Source organism: Notothenia coriiceps, unplaced genomic scaffold, assembly GCF_000735185.1.
Source record: "Notothenia coriiceps isolate Sejong01 unplaced genomic scaffold, NC01 NC01_scaffold00037244, whole genome shotgun sequence".
Taxonomy (NCBI): domain Eukaryota; kingdom Metazoa; phylum Chordata; class Actinopteri; order Perciformes; family Nototheniidae; genus Notothenia; species Notothenia coriiceps.
Window position 1 is genome coordinate 22,403,343 of NW_011369945.1, and position 16,980 is coordinate 22,420,322.

A 16,980-nucleotide genomic window follows, 5' to 3' on the forward strand; every position below is an offset into this window, starting at 1 on the left:
AAGTGATAGACTGCACAAGTATTACGCGGTCGCTGCAGGTAACAACACGGCAGACGACGCACACCTGATACCTTTTGTTGTCACACAAGGAAATTGTCGCCTGATGTGTTCCTCACCTATTCCTTGCTACCTGATTGACATTGCAGTAGTCTCTGAGCGTGGCCTAGCTAGACAACAAAATGTAAATACTTGCACCTGGGTTGTCTCTTTGTATAAGTTAAGTACTGGTTTCGACCTTAACTTTATTTTTTCCTTTTTCACTTTAAATACGGAGCGTGGGAGGCGAGGCCCAGGTGTTAATTTGTTTACTTAGGTTATGTAATACTACATACTTCGAATTTAGTTATGTTTACATAATAATATCTAGCTTATCAGGATATTGTGAGAATTAGTGACAGATTATCTGTGTCCGATTAAGTTTATGTAATAGAAAATTTGCAAACTTTTGTATTGACGGTGTGCGAGCCTTCAATTCATCCTCTTGTATAACGAACTCATGTTTAGGTCGAAAACGCTTCCATGGCGTTGGTTTGATTGGCACGATTGTTATGTGTAAGCCTGGCAGGAAGAATGAAAACTAATATATGCCTATTTTTTGGCAATACAGTGCTTCTTTTATATAGGTTATTTCGTGCTAACCGTCCATGCACGAATATAGGTTTGGTCGGAAAACTTTTTATCTATATCAGCTTCATTGCGATCGCGTTCTCTCTGACGAAACAGTAACTATATACTTGTCAAAGAGAGACGTATATTAAGATCATAATCAAGTTTTTCTCTTATATAGGCTTCGCAATCAACAATGGACTTTACTAGTTTATTTCAGGTTGGTAAAGTGACTCGCGCCGGGCCTCCAGCACAGGGCTAGCACTGAACAGTATTTAGCTGTCTAACAAAACTTACCTATATCCTCTCTGCCGACGTATACTGAATCCACACACCTGTCGCTGATATGGCAGAAGATGATAGAGGAAAGTCCATAATATGTCAACATACCACGTAAAACTGTGCTCTCATCCAAAAGTAGAGTGTCTAGTGTTTCCTTCATACCCCTTGTTCTCATAACATAATTACACCTGGCCTCGCTCTCACTAGACTCGTATGTGAAAGGGAGTGAAAGGAAAAATAGGAAGTAGTTATTAACAGGCTGAACAAGTTGCCGTGAATAGTACGCCGGTGACTTGCATGAAGGCCAGTAAGTGCACCAATCTTTCAGGGTTCGATTTCCTGATAACCCTTGCTCAAGATAATATGTAGGTACTAGGTGTGTTTTCCACAACTCAATACTCCTAATCTTGCAAAGAAGTTCACCACCAAACCCTTGTAAAACTGTGGTGGTGGTTGAGCGGACCTCTTGGTGACCATAGTTCGGTCTTTTGCGTTTTGTACACGGCCCACACCTTCTCGACCCAATCAAGTGTCCGATTTGTACGGATTGTAATGTGTACCAATCTCCTACCTGGTTTGACTAGGTATTACTCTGTTTCTAAAAAAACCCACTCAAACCAACCCATTTTCTTAAACAAAAACAAAACCCGGGTTGGGTAGACGGCACCTCCTGGTAACTATAAACACTCGGGCGATTCTTTTTTGATTCTCGTAACAAACGGTTTGGCGGAAAAGTATACCGTCTATCACCAGAAGGGTAAGGGTAGGACATTAATCGTATTTGTTTTGTTATATCGTCAAAAAACAATCTTTTCCTTTCTTGCGGTAGTCTACGTACAGAATAAACTTATAAATACTTAGATGTTTAATTCTTTTTACTGTTGCTTTACTTTTGTCATGCATAATTTTCACTGTTTGTACGGGCAATGTGTAGGAACGAGGGGAGTGTGACCAAACTATAGCCTCGAGGGTGTGGGCAGTATGACAGTTCTAACGAGCGAGGGGACCAGCGGTTAGTGCAAGTGCCATGTACTGAACGGGGTTGACTTAGTGGGTTAGGACTCGGGCTCTCTTCTCGGCCTCGCTACTTGTTGTGAACACCAGACTAAACACACACACAAACCACAAATCGAAGGAAAATCATAAAAACACGTAGAAACGTTCTATAACCTATAAACACAAAAAAGAGTATAACGTACTTACATTGGAAAGAGACACGTAAATACTCAAACTCAAAACCACACATAAGGACGAACGTAATCTTAAAAAGATGTGCAACACATTGTGTACTTACGTCGTACACAACTAGACACACACACCACACACACGCACACACAAACACACCACATCGGGCATAGAAGGCACGGCGACAGGACGGTGTTCTACCCTACAAGTGTACGACTCACCTGTCCGGTATAACTTCGTCCCCTCCCTGGTCTACCCCCCCATTTGGCCTAGCCCTCCCCCCCACCACCCCCTCTCTCACCCCAGTAAATTGTACTGAGTCGCAGGGAGCTGGAAGGGGTATGCTGCTACAGACTCCTCGGCGTCCTCAGGGAAGTTTTCGACAATACTTATAAGTTACATAAGGAGAGAGGAAGGGAGGGTGGTCCGTTAGGTAGGTAAGTATTTTGGGCGGAAGTGTGGACGACCCCTCACACACTGGGGGGCCAACCCACACAGGATTCAAAACGGGTTTACCGCGGTAGCCTTCAGTTACACTTTATAGGAACGGTCCCTAAAATTTAAGTTAGTAAGGTCACATATATATTAACACAACGATAAAGACGGGCAGTCCGACCATTTAGGTCTAAATGGGGTAAACCCTGTTTGTTACAGACGGACGCTAAATCTTCTTGTAACCGCAGGTTCGTAAGATATGTTTTTTAGTTTTGGTCAAAATTCAGAAGTGAGAACTAAAAATTTATATCACCCATGCTTTACAGTTTTACGTGTACCAATCGCACAAAAGAATTAGAAACTTTCATTTTAACACTTTCCTTTTTTTTCACTGTGATTAACAATAAATTGAACGGAAGGATAATCTAGGATGGACCGTCATTTCCTTCGAACTTCATTTTGTGGGTCGGTACGGGTGACTTGAAGACCCATCAGGATTTATAGATAATCCATCGTTTTTGACCCTCTTTATACGATTGGCCGTCATTTTATATTAACACACTGAAGGAAATACAGAAGTCCCCAAGGGTATAACAGTCGTCTATTGTCGTACACGGAATGTTTTTCATGGACACAGTTCAACCGATCACCACCATCCCGACATAAAGTAAGGTGAGTAACGTGATTCGGACTGACTATATAATCGAGTCATTTAGAAACATGGGAATCCATTTAGCAAGCAGAGTAGTGTCATTGTTCCTCTCGTCTTCTACTTGTGTGTGTCGACGCGGTAGAGACCAAAGTTCTTGTTTTATTCTGTAAAGTTTGGGTGTTTTTTATATTGTGAACCATTGAGACATGAGTTTACTTTTTTTGGCAAAGGGAGCCAAATAAATTAAGGTCGACGTTAGAAAATTGACATAGACGTCTGTCTTCCAGTTATAAAAAGGTTAAACTTGGGTAAGTTCGACAAAAATGGAGACCTTCCATTTTAACCTACAAAAACAGTACAGCCCTTCGCATTTGAAAATCCGTACCCCTACATCCAAAAGGAGAGCTGCGACAAAAGACAATATTGTTCGGACCTAATAAGTAACTCATACTATCTTTATTAAGTTTCGTGTAGTTCTGGGAATATGTTATTAATATATGGGATTGTAGGTCGCAGTGGATCTGTCAAAAATCCACTCAATTCTTACTTTGTAAAATAAACAGATTTGCCATTTGGTCTGAAAACAAGAACGTTGTTCAATTTTTTTATGCTTAGTACTTTTTACTATAGTTGGATTATAAATTCCACGAATTTAGGTTCGTCAATAAAGGGAACTTTTATGAAAGAAGAAACATGAATCGTGATGGTTTCAGCTTATACATTAGAAAAGAAATTTTGGGTTAGTTTATGCTCCGATCGGACCAAACGGAAATGGTTAAAGCGTCTATTATGGTATTTGGTTGTGTGTCGGTGTCGGGTATAATACTGGTTTACTTTTCCCGTCCATTCGTTTGTTGAAGGGGGAGAAAGTGTAGGTCGTGTAGTTGTTAAACTGTTCCACTTTATTCACCGTTGGTTCTTTTTGTCGGTTCTATTTGACTACAATTTCAGGCTGTCTTACCTACAAGAATTAACCTTATTTCTGTGTGTGTTGGGTCACTGTCACTTCGTGTATAAGTGACTAAAGTTTACTTTGGTTTTGAGTTGCACTCGGGTCCGCCATCACCCCTGTGTTCGCTTCTTCTTCGACTTAGTACAAGGCCCGGTACCACTGCTCTCACCTGGCGGGAGCAGTCCCGAGCCCACACAACGTATACATCTTCGTCCCCACCACCGAAAAATAAAAACTATTCTTGTACACACAGAGGATTCTAGGACATGTCATAAACCCAAGGCCCACACAAACTTGGTCTCACCAACAACAACAAAATTACGTACACAATTTTACACTTGTACGCTTTACTGAACCACAGACTCTTACATACAAAAAATAGTGGCCAGAAAGTAGACAGACGTCACACCACGACTTCAAAAAATTAACGACCCACACACCCACTGTGTCAGTCAAGGACTTGTCTGTACGCTCTCTACGTGTGCGGACGGCAGGGGAGGGTGGGTGTCAGGACAGGGTGTGCATTTGCGGTAGGGGAGTGAAATGCAGACAAAAGGGGTTACTCTGAGTCCTGCTGACGAGTCTTGTGTGTGTGAAGATGTGTGTGTGTGGTGTTGTCTCTGTGTGGTTGCTAGCTCTCCACGTCTCGGTTGTCTCTGGACCTTGCCTTCACTGTCTCCCCCACCTGCCATTTGACAGGGACAAGTTAGGGTTGTAGGTGCAGTGATCGCCCTGCTCACGAGATTACCCCCTTCGTAGAGGCCACTTTGTGTCTGGGTTTTGTGGAGTGGATTGTCAAGCTTCTCTAAAGTACCGCAGTCTCTTCTCCTAAGTCCTTTTGAATTCTCCTATCCACTATCCCTTAACCCTGTGACGTTTCACTCAGAGGTCAATTAATAGGAGATAGGGTTAGAACTATATATACAGTCTATGGTTAGAATTTAGGAGATGATTTTTGGATTATCGGAACGCAACCCTGGATACAGCGTGGGAGACGGGGTCTCGTTCTTTCCTATGAGAGCTGCTCATTGGCGCATGAAGGCAAAATGGCCCAACTTTTGAGAGAGCGAAACGTCACAGATTACCCGACATGCTTGGCTAGAGCATGCACAGTAGAGTTTCCCCTTAAGTCCCGCCCCCGAGCTCCCACTCTCGGCTCACTAGAGTGAATGGAGTGAGAAAGTAAATCTAGATTCGGCTTTTAGTGCATTTTACAACTTTAAGGACCGAATGATTCTAATAAGGGCTGTGAAATTGTTCATACTGGGTAGTTTATTTAGTTTAAAAAAAAATCTCCGTTGATTTACAGACGTCTCTCTTTCCCAATGTTAGTCAATGGGAAAAAGTTGTTTTGGGCCGGGTGACGTCACGGACTGATACGGAAGTTGCAGTACCGCCGTTTGGACACAACGAATGTTGGGCACAGAGTCCTGGGGGCTTGGTAGAGACCACCAAATGAAACCCTCCATCTTGCTTCACATTGTTTTGCTGGTAGGGGGAATGAGGTTGAGTGGGCGGTCTGCTATGTGATGCCTCTGTCTACGCCTGGAAATCAACACTAAGCCAGCCAATGAGAAACATCCTCTCTCTCTCTCTGTGTCTACCCTGATCATTGCCAGATGTTAAAGGAGGAAATGATGTAGGAATTTTGGCCGGCCTCCCTTTATTTTCCCTGCTGCCTCCCCTCCTCCTCTTTCAGAAGAGCTGGAAAGGAGGTCAGAGCCAGCCACGCTGACTCTCCAACTGCCAAGGACCAACATTAAGCAGAGCTAACGGTCGTCTCTCTTGTTATCTTAATGGCCGTTTTCTAACTGACTCTGGGATTAATGCATATTAAAGGAGACACCGGCTAAGCAGCCAAAAGTAGCTGTGCATAAATTAGATGTTTATACTGTCACAAGATGATGATGATAACAACATATGTAATGTAATTAATTATGTATCTGCCCCGTGATCTGATCTGTTCCAAAATGTAATGTGATCTTCCTAAACCCTAAAAATCAAACAAACCCAACTAAAAACATGGTAAGATTGCTGCATTTGCTTAATTATACCCTGGTTTAAATTAATTGCAAAGGTTTCGAATGGCACTAAAATAACAGGAGCTCTCTCGTGTGCAGAAAGTGCCAAGAAAAGTCCATCAGAGAGGGAATTAAAGATGATTGAGCTAAGCTTTTCTCACTTGACCTCATAAGTACTTGGAATACCAACTCACTAATCCCATGGGCAACATTTTAATCAACTACACACCTCTGACAGCTCCTCACACGAAGCTTTTGGATCATGATCACACCAAAGCAACAGCTGTCTGAAGTAAAAGGGATCAGTTATCTTCAAAGTAACCACTCAGAATATCCAACCATTTTTTTATTTCAATATTTGAAACATTTAATGAGGAAATCTAAGACGGCTACAAAGTAGGACTGAGATATAAGTGATCTGCTCCAACATGTAGTCAAAGATAAGTGCATTTTGAACATTTTTTTGTCTCAAGCTCTTTCTGTGGTATGTTCCACTTCAACAAGACTTATGCAAATAGTTCTGTTTAAATGATCAATGGTACATAACTAAGGCGTTATTATTAAATGACCATTGATATGATTATTGATAATTGCATATGATTATGAAATCACCAAAAAATAATAACCATAAGAAACAAATCTGCACTTAACTGAATTATATCTTTAAACTGACATTTCCCAAAAGATGTTCATTTTTCTCGGAGAATAACTCATAACATAACTCAATTTGAGGAGACAGGGCTTACAGATGGGAGAAAAAATGCAATATGTGATTTCCTCAAATCCAATCAAACCATCACTGGCCGTTCTCAGTATCTCATGTTGGAATGTATATCATCAGCATCCTCTTAACATGTTACATTAGGCACTCTCACACCGGAGTACTTTTCCCAGGAATAGTTCTGATAGTTCTCGGGATTTTGCTTTCACACCAAAAAGATCTGGAACTAGAACTTTGTTCATGCAAACCTTTTCACCCCTTTTCAGTCCCTGCTAGAGAGATGGTACTTTCCCACGGAGGAAAAGGTTCCAATTTCTGATTGGCTGGGCGAATTGCAAACCACGCCCCGGAAAACTCAGAAAAGTTTTGTGAAGCCGCCATTTTATTTGCTCGCATTAGCATTATTAGCATTAGCCCAGCACACCAACGGAGAGAGACTAGCTTATGAAAACACAAAAGAAAACATGGGAGCGGTGGAGATGAGGAGGTGTCGGCGTTCTGGCGATTTACTCGGAAGGCTTCAGTAGAAGCTGCTGGGACTCCCCAACTCCGGGGACTTCCGGCTGGGGACTTCGGGTGGCAGTATACGCCGTGAAGTTGTTTGCGGCCTGCCAGCAAACCCAAAGCAGAAGAAGACGTGACATCAGCGGCTTCATTTGCGTAATCCTCCCTCAGGGACTTATTCCGGTGTGAACGCGATCTACTAGGACACTTCCGGGACTAAAGAGTTCGGCGGGACTAAGTACTGGGGGAACTAAGTATGGCAAAGTACTTGCGGCTATTATGTTTCGAAAAGTTCACCTGCCATGGTCATGGATGTCTTATATCAGATATCATGGAAATAGACATAATAGATATTGTGTTTAGATGCTACACTGAAACAACACACTATGAACACATTATCAGAGAACGCCAACAAAGAACAACAGTGTTGCATTTACACCATAATTATGTGTGGTTACCCCTCCCCATTGTACCCAAAGCATCTGAAGGCTTGCCGTACGCTGCACACTCACTGCAGAATGCAACGTTAACAAGAATGTGGGGCCGAGTATGATGCATACCAGCCTGTGTGGTGCCGTTCAAAAACCTTCTTGCTATCACACATGGAAGACGTGGCACATCTGGAGGAATGCAGTGGCATGTCTGACCAAGGAGACGCAGCTGAGAAGGGCTGACTGTCTGCTTTACATGTGCCGCTTACAGTCCCGATGGTTTACAGGCAGTTCACCCAAAGTACAAAGAACATATTTTCTCACTAATCTCTAGTGGTTACTGGCTGCAGTACCGCCCCGATTTTCCATTTCTACCGCTTGGATCAATGCAATGGAGGTGATTAGAATCCATTTTGAAAAAGTATGAAAAACAATGAGTTCCTCAATTCTCAGAACATGACAAATTCCAATATAGCGTCAGACATCATTTGCTTCTTCTTACAACTTGCAATGACACACCAACCAATTGAACACATGTTAGCATTTTTAAAGCAAAGCAAAAAATGTCTGCTTCTAAATATATATAATCTTAATGTTGGGATATCGGCAAAAACAAACAATTTCATCTCCATTCACTCTTTCAGCAACATTCATGCTGGGGCTAATAAGGAAGAATAGTGACCTAATGGTTTTGACAGGAATTCCCCAACCCTCAGACACACACACACACACACACACACACACACACACACACACACACACACACACACACACACACACACACACACACACACACACACACACACACACACACATGCTAAGCAAACCAAAAAGAGAGAAAGACAGAAGGAGAGAAAGAACCCGGAAGAAAGAGACAGACGGACAACTCATATTCCCGTCACACACACATTTCCATGTGGTCTTATGAGGAGAGCCAAACTTAGCTCTAGTCAGGGTGTGGTTGTCTGCCTACGTTGTAAAAATGGCACTTTATCTCTCTGTAGCTGCAGTAAAACTTACCAGATGGTCAAATGGAAGTAAATGTAATTGAAAAACATTTGTTTCGCTAAAGTCTGCTGCAGGAAGGAGGTGATGCATTATTGTTGACAACAGCAACAAACACTCGGTTCTGATAGAAATAGCTCTTAGTTGTTACAGGATATTGAGCACTGAAAGCCCCCTTGGCTGAACAAGAGAAGAGCAAATTAAATTAACTCTATCGACGAAAGAATCCGAGGTGAAAATCATGATACTGACTCATTGGCATTGCAGAGGGATTTCTAGGAAGAGTAGCATACACACATACTAGCAAAGAAGTCCAAGTACCAAAGATGGGGCAACATTGACAACACATTAACACTCTATGTGAGAAATGAAATGTAATAAATATTGTAGCAGCTTTGCAGCAATGGAAACAAAGACATAAGAGGGTATGTGGTGCTAGACAGTACCTCGGAGGTATAAGTAACACCAATAAAAGGAGAGTACACTGAAGGTCAAGAGAAAAGCAGAAACCCATTGCTTTGAAAATGCTGATCTAGGGTCAGTAACTCAATAAGTAATAGACAAGGGAGATTCTACCAGTCCTGCAAACCTAGAGGGCTTCTGGGAGAAGAGAAGCCTTCAGACCCTGAGGGGAGTAAGACAAAGAACAAACCAGATTCAAGAGGAGATAGTTGAGCAACCTCTGGACAAACAGACAGACAAACAGACAGACAAAAGGCTTTCAGTCCCCAATGACTGATCCTAATGCAGTTTGCAGACATGAAAGTGTACAATATGAGGCGTTGTTCCTCTAAAGAAAGCAGAAAGAAATTGAGAAAATGATTTTTCAATTCGGATAAAGACAAACACTTAATACAAGCTGAATAAAACGTCTTTTATATGAGCTATATTTTGTTACAGAGTTTAATGTTTTAAGATCACATTTCTTTCAGTTTATTTTTCATCCGCCGCTGGGCATTATAGTTTCATGGAGTTCATTCGCTCCGCTCACTACTGTTATGAAGTCCATTAGAAATGCTTTGTGTATGCATTGTGTGATTTTAAAGTCACATGGCACTTTGAATGAAGAGTACATAACGCTCTGTGGGCCTGTCACTCACAAAAGTTTGGTTTGGGCAGTTGAATAATAAATGTTTATGGTCTAAAATTGAGAGGGCACAAAGGAGCAAACCATGGCTGCTCCAGACTTTAAGCCTTTGATTCCATTTGACATGTGAATCAAGTTGGCCTACTTTACCTCTCTTCATAAATGAAGAATAGCCAGCAAAGTGCAAACCAGTCACTCAGTGTTTTCTGTTCAAGGGACCTCCTTTGAGGAAAGCTGAATTCCAACTGGGGGCTAACATTCACGATAAGCATGTAGGGCTGCTCGATTGATTGTATTTTAATCGCAATTACGATTTTGGCTTGCAACGATTATGAAAACAACATAAAAGAAATAAAACGATTACCGGTATTTTATTTTTATTTATTTATTATTATTTTTGTATTGTTTTTTTTATTGGTTTTTCAGTTGAATTATACTTAAAGTTCAGGGTAATCAACTGTTAAAAACATACTGTTCAAATTTTTTTTTTTCAATAAATGGATGTTTTCAAAGTAAATGGATAATCGTTTTCAATAATCGTGATATCAATTATTGACCCGAATAATCGAGATTATGATTTTTGCCATAATCGAGCAGCCCTATAAGCACGTCTGTATGTTTGGGTTTCTCCTCATAAAGACTCAGCATGATTGAGGAACAATTTGACACACAAACAAACAAAGCAATCATTTTCATCATTTGACGTACTTCTTCTGTTAGACAACATGCATATCCAACAACAACATCATAAATAAATCAAACGATAATTAAGAACATTAAACGAAAGAGGGTCATGATTTCCCCACTGGTTTTGTAAGTACTGCTATTAGAGTAGGGTCAAATGGATGACATGTATATTATGAGTAAGTGTATACAGCTCAAGACTGAAGAGCAGCATGTATCTCTTAACGGCAGCACCATAGCACCATGTGGGAAGATAATAAATCAATATGGTGTCAGTGTAACCCGTGAAGTCTGCAGAAACTTGACTGCGCATGTGTATGTGTGGCTTTATGTGTGTTAATGTGGCTTTTACGCGCACCATGTGGGTGAGGAAAAAATCCCATGCAGCAGAAAAGACCATATGGTGCAGAAAAGCAGCCGCCTGATCACATGATCAGTTGGCGAGAGGAACAAACAAGCAAACAACTCCATTTAGCCAGCACCCCTCCAGCCTGCTTCATTGTTATTACCATAAACAACCCAGCACACGCCTGGCTGTAAGACCGAACCCCACCACATGCTCAGTGACCCCCATGTCCCCCATGTCCCACATGACCTACATATCGACATTTCACAGATATTACTGTACGGCGTGCAGTTTAACACATATCACACCCTTCAGCGTTATCTGAGAAAGTAGTTGAGGATTTGAAGGGGGGGAAACCAGCCCTGCGAACAAGCATGTACTGATAAAGAGATCATAAAAACAGATTATTAATAATCCAAGAGAGTTAACGAAGCACATGCCCTGCAGCCTTTTCTGCAGCCTTTTTAGCGTGTGTAATTCATTCCACAAAGCGTGTGCAGTATTTTTCAGAAAAGTGTTCTCAAGGGCATGAGAGCAAATGAAAAGATGTCCTATATGAATAGAGGCTTTATTTAACTAAAATGTTAGTGCAATTAAAGTGATATTATTAGTTATTTAATATTAATTAAGTACAATTTTGACCCGATTTCCCTTGAGGATGAGACCTTGTGTCTCAATGAGGTTACCTGTAAAAAATAAAGGTTGAATAAAGAAATAAAAATGGAAATATTTATGAGGATTCTCTATCTATTCTCAGCTTTCTATCGTGCATTTTGGTTATCTGTGGACTGTTTCTGCTGAAAGTGAGCATATTTCCAAATGTTCTGACATTTTATAGATGAAACAATTGTTGACATTTTTTTTTTTATTATCGCAATAGTGTATAAAATATTCAACTTACATTAGTTCAATAATAACTAATGTGATATATATGGTGATTAAACACACTAAACTCTATATCGGCCAACAAAAAGGTTTTAAAGTTGAACTTGTGCATCATTCTGTCTTTAATCATTCTGATATAAATGAATAAATCACTGTATAATAGGAGCCAAAGCGCACAGTGTGTCAGGTATAGTGCAGGTCTGCTCTGCTGAGTGCTTGGTCCCTGCTGAGCAGATAATGACTGACCCATGCCTCTTTAACAGGAACTTTAGTATTTGGCCACCCCTGCCACAATGATTATGACAACAGAATGTATTGCCCATAGCAATAGCTGGTAGACACAAATAGTGAAACCCACACTGGCACTTAGGAGGAAATCAAAATATCAACGCTGGCATAACAGGACATTCAGAAGGAGCCTGGCAAAGAGACAGATGGGAATGGAAACAGCCCAAATACAAGATCAATATCTGCAGTGGAAAGAAGCAGAAAATACCAGAAGGGGATCAGAGGGGAGTATGGTACACCCCAAACCAGCTGCGAAGGTCACTCTATTTTACTTTTCATTTTTAGAAATGAACTGAATGCAGGAAAGAAAGCAGACACACCCATCATGTTCCATAACAAGGGTGGAGGCTGATGATTATTATATCAATTACTTCATGCGTTTTTCTTGTTTTCTGCTATTTTCTCTCCGTCTGATCCCCTCCCTTGTTTCTCTCTGTGACTCTGCACACAAGCCGGAGCTTCACCAGGCAAATCTATTTGACTCTCATAACCCTTTTAAAGTTTCTCCTCTGGCAGAGTACAGAAGTGAGATTCACTGCTATTTTTAGCCACAGTAACCCTGGTACAAAAAACGGTTTAAAACAAGTTAAACAGAATGGATTAGATGATAGAATTCAGTTCCAGGCTAGGTTGTTTCAGTCACAAATAGCACTCCCTGAACACTGAAGTAAAATGAACTCACTTCCTAAAATTCCAACTATACACAATGGCCGTGGGCAGGACAAACAACACTCTCCTCAAACCCAACTAAAGGCTAGAAATGAAAAAAGGGTCATATTATTGAAGGAAACATTAACTATGCATGTTAATTGCACATTGGCGCAGAATCATGATACTGAACAGGAAACACTTAAAGTAGGGTGATTCTGGAAAAGGATTTAAAGGATTAAAAGTGCTATTGAACTTATTTTGTCTACTCAAAGGTCATAGTCAAAGTATGACCTATTAGCATGGTTGTCAATGTTATCTGCACTGTAGCTGTGTAAAGGGACATGTATGGAGGCAGGCTGTGCTGCAGTCTAGCTAGGACGTTGCTGCAGTCTAGCTAGGACAGAGTGCAGCAACCGTCCTGTGACACTGACACAGTTTTTAAAAATGCAACTGCCTGTGGAGCCAACCAGCCTGCCAGCGTCCACATCTGCGGGAGAAGAGAACAGGGAGGAGGCGGAAAATGGCAGAGTGAATGGGAGAAAAGAAATGGAGCGGCGCTGGACTGGTTGGTATTATCTGCACATTCTATGGCTCAAACCCAAAACATTTGAATTCGTACAGCTGAAGGAGGAGGAGACAAGACTCACTGACATGCAGCCCATAGTGTAATTGTTTCAAAAACCCAGACTTGGAGTGCACACTTCTAGTACCTTTAACATGTATAGATGCAATAAAGAGAAATACTGAAGAATAAAACGCTTTCAAACGCTTTGAACAGCTGTGTAACTTTGTTATTTGCCATGCCTCTTCAAGCATTTTAGCAGACATTACCATGCATTCAAAAGTATGTTAAGCCTGATGATAAGACAATAATAACTCAATTAAGATGTGCATACAATTGTCTGTAAAAGGCACAAAAAACACTTCGTACTGTTATTTTAGAATGTGTAACTGAAGAAACTGTAATTCAGATATGAAGCACGTCTTTTAGCTTTTCCCCCAAGTTTGTACATCTTGTGTGAGGATGACAGCTAAATCAAACTCAACACAAAGGAAGCGGATGCATGCAGGCCGGCTACATCTGCCCCACGAAAACAAAGCCCCCTCACAGAAGAAGAGGAGGGGGGTCCAGCATCGAAGAACACTCTTCAGCTACATTACAATTGTGAAAAACCTTCTTACTTGTATAATAAACCCTCCAGAGAACATAAATAGCCTCATAGAGGAGCCCGCGGTTAATACGTATCCACAAAGCGTTCACTGTAACCGACCTTCATTGATGTGCATCCTGTCTCGGTAGCCTCCGTGCTTTTTATAGAAGGATGCCACTAATAGAAAAACAACAACTCAATACCGTATCACAGTAGGATAGACGGTAAACGTGCCTGCCCGGTGTTTTTATAAAGGCATAAAAGTGGCGAGGCTGTGTGTTTTTTTTTTACAAAGGCGGAGCAGGGCAGACTGGTCATGCTGCTGCTGCCGACAACAGTAGCCATCCAGTTAGCCAACAGGGAGTCAGACCAGTGTGTTTATCCGCTATAAACGAGTAATGCCCTAACTGTTTATTACATTGCAGACATTCAAACTGAATCTATGTTTATTGTTTTAATTTTAAGAAGCTCCAAAATTTGCTTCAGTTATTGTGTATTAACATGGAAAACCCCAAATGGACATCAATAGACGGGACAGCACAAAAGCAGAAAACCTACTCTTTCTGGGGTTTTTCTCCAACTTATAACGGTCGACCACCTAGCTTAAAGCCCAACGTTAGCTACTGTTCGATAAATAAAAGTGCAGTCAACAGCTCACTTACCCTTTTCCTTTCTGCTGTGTGTTTCAGTTGAAGGTGTGTGTGTGTGCGCGTGTGTGTGTGAGAGGAGCCCAGCCCTGCTGCAGCAGCTCGTCTGGCTCTGTGCGTCGGCCTTATCTCCCTGCGTTGCTCAGCGATACGCTTCTCCCTGCGAAGAAGCGGCGAGCGGACCAACATCCTGAAAGACGCGTCAAAGCGGCGGAGGTAACAATCACTTCCGGTAAAACCTTTCAAAATAAATAAAAAAGTAGGAATGGACAGGGTTATAATAAAAACACAAATCACTACCACAGCCTCACAACTGTGGAGGAACTTAGACGTTGTATAACACCAAAGCAAACGTCAAAACAGATAGGATCACAAGGTATATGCTGTAGGTTGTAAGTGATAGTGTAAATGTCACCAGTCTTTCCTTTTACATGGAGAATATGAACTCTGAATTACCCAAAAATGACCAATATATTTTTAAATCCTTATGACAGCGAGTAAAAAGGTCATAACAAAGCGATGACTTTGTAAAGAGCCTCACACTATAGACCAATGGGCAGAGGTGGAAGAAGTACTCAAATCTTGTACTTGAGTAAACGTAGAAGTACCAGAGTGTAATACTCTGTTATAAGTAAAAGTCCTGTATTCAAAATGTTACTCAAGTAGTAAGGTACATGTAGTGGAGTAAAAGTACACCATTTACCTCTGAATTGTAGTGGAGTAGAAGTACAAAGTAGCATAAAATGGAAATACTCAATTAAAGTACTGTATAAGTATTTCAAAATTGAAGTGAGTAGCTACAGTACTTGACTAAATGTACTTAGCTCCCACCTCTGCCAATGGGTAGTCATAATTTAAAAAGTTCAATATTTGGAACGTATGACGTTTAAGACTGGAAAAAGACAAAGGTGATGCCTTTTTCTTGCATTTGATATATTGTAGGAAAACTATGATTGCAATTATATTCTATGAAGGCCGACTCATCACCCGTTGGTTGTACTAGTTTTTGGATTTCTATTACATATATTTAAAACTAAAAATATTTAATTGTAAAACAAATGTTTGTATGTTTGGGTTTTAAAAAAACGATGTGAATTAATTTATATTGAGACTGAAAGGATCCCTTTGAATATGCAACCATATGCACAATTTATCATGTGATTTTGCAAAAATGTGGTTCAACTTACCGCAATAAAAAAAAAGTAAACTTTATTCTAAAAGGAAAAGAGATATAATTTAAAATCAATATACATATTTTTGCCATAAATGCAATACTGCACAAAGTGTGTTAATGTTACCATGAACCCCTAAGAAAATATGTTATTAATGTAGCTGAAGTAAAACATAAATTGTTGTCAACCTGAATTCATTTGTCTTAATACCATATTAAAAGGGAAATATGCCAAGTTAGTGTGAGCTTCAGCTGCAATACTTCCTATCATGGTACATTATAAACAATGAATACAAGCTGCAGACTAAAGCTTTTGGCTAAGACAATGCCCTACATATGTGAAAGTAGTTGGCATCACTGTGCAAAGACCGGATATGGCGAATACATATGCATCTTGTCTCATTTTTAACCAAGCAAGCAGTTTATTTTGAAAGCAGTTTTCACATTTCCGGGATTTGTGTTTATGTGTCTGGCTAGCAGGGCAAGCTTGACTCAGTTCATCCTGTAAGCGCCTGCGTCTACACTTCCAACCATTGATGCTTCCAACTCGACCAGAAGCATGGCAGCCAGAACCGGGTGGGCGGGTTTCCTGGACTCCCGGGTCACGTTTCAGGGTCTTCATTTTACCGTACCATCAGCTGGGCTGCGCAGCTGGCAATATTATATTATTAAAGGCAGTGCCTGATGCATGATGCACAGCGTAAATGGACGAAGATGCCCTGCCTGGAACCAAACAACTACAGAAACTATTAAGCAAAATTAGGATGTTGCAAAACAAGAACATAAAAGCCACCCCTTCAATACTTATTTGCATGGATTTTTATATCACTATTAAAAATTATATTCTATGTTGCTGTTTTTAAATATGTTATGCAAATACATAATGAAACCCAATGACATCTGAAGAGAGACGGCTTAATGAAAAGATGTGCAGGTGTATTTTTTTCTTTGCATGTAACGTTAACTACAGGCAGCATACTTAGGAAAACCAGCAACATGAAACTAAGAATAACACGTTTTTTATGATCCCGAAGATGTATTGCACATTTACATTTAGATTAGTTCTGCTTTTTTTAACATCCTAAACAATTCAAAATCGAAAACGTTGTATTCCTGTCATTCGTCTGGCACAGTGACGTAGGCTCCCTGTCGAAGCGAGTGCACTCGATTTAAGTCCTCGTACGTGCCGGTTGGAAAGATGGAGCGTTGTTTTTCTACTTATTTTAGAAATTAATCTGAGCTGTGTAATTTTATAACATGTTGCAATTTTTGCTAA

The 16,980-nt window shown here is 40.7% G+C and overlaps 1 protein-coding gene across 1 annotated transcript in view; it reads left to right on the forward strand.

Moving 5' to 3' along the window:
- Positions 1-16,980, forward strand: part of ptpn9a (protein tyrosine phosphatase non-receptor type 9a) — a 411,924-nt gene that overhangs the window by 184,814 nt on the left and 210,130 nt on the right. The window lies entirely within an intron of this gene.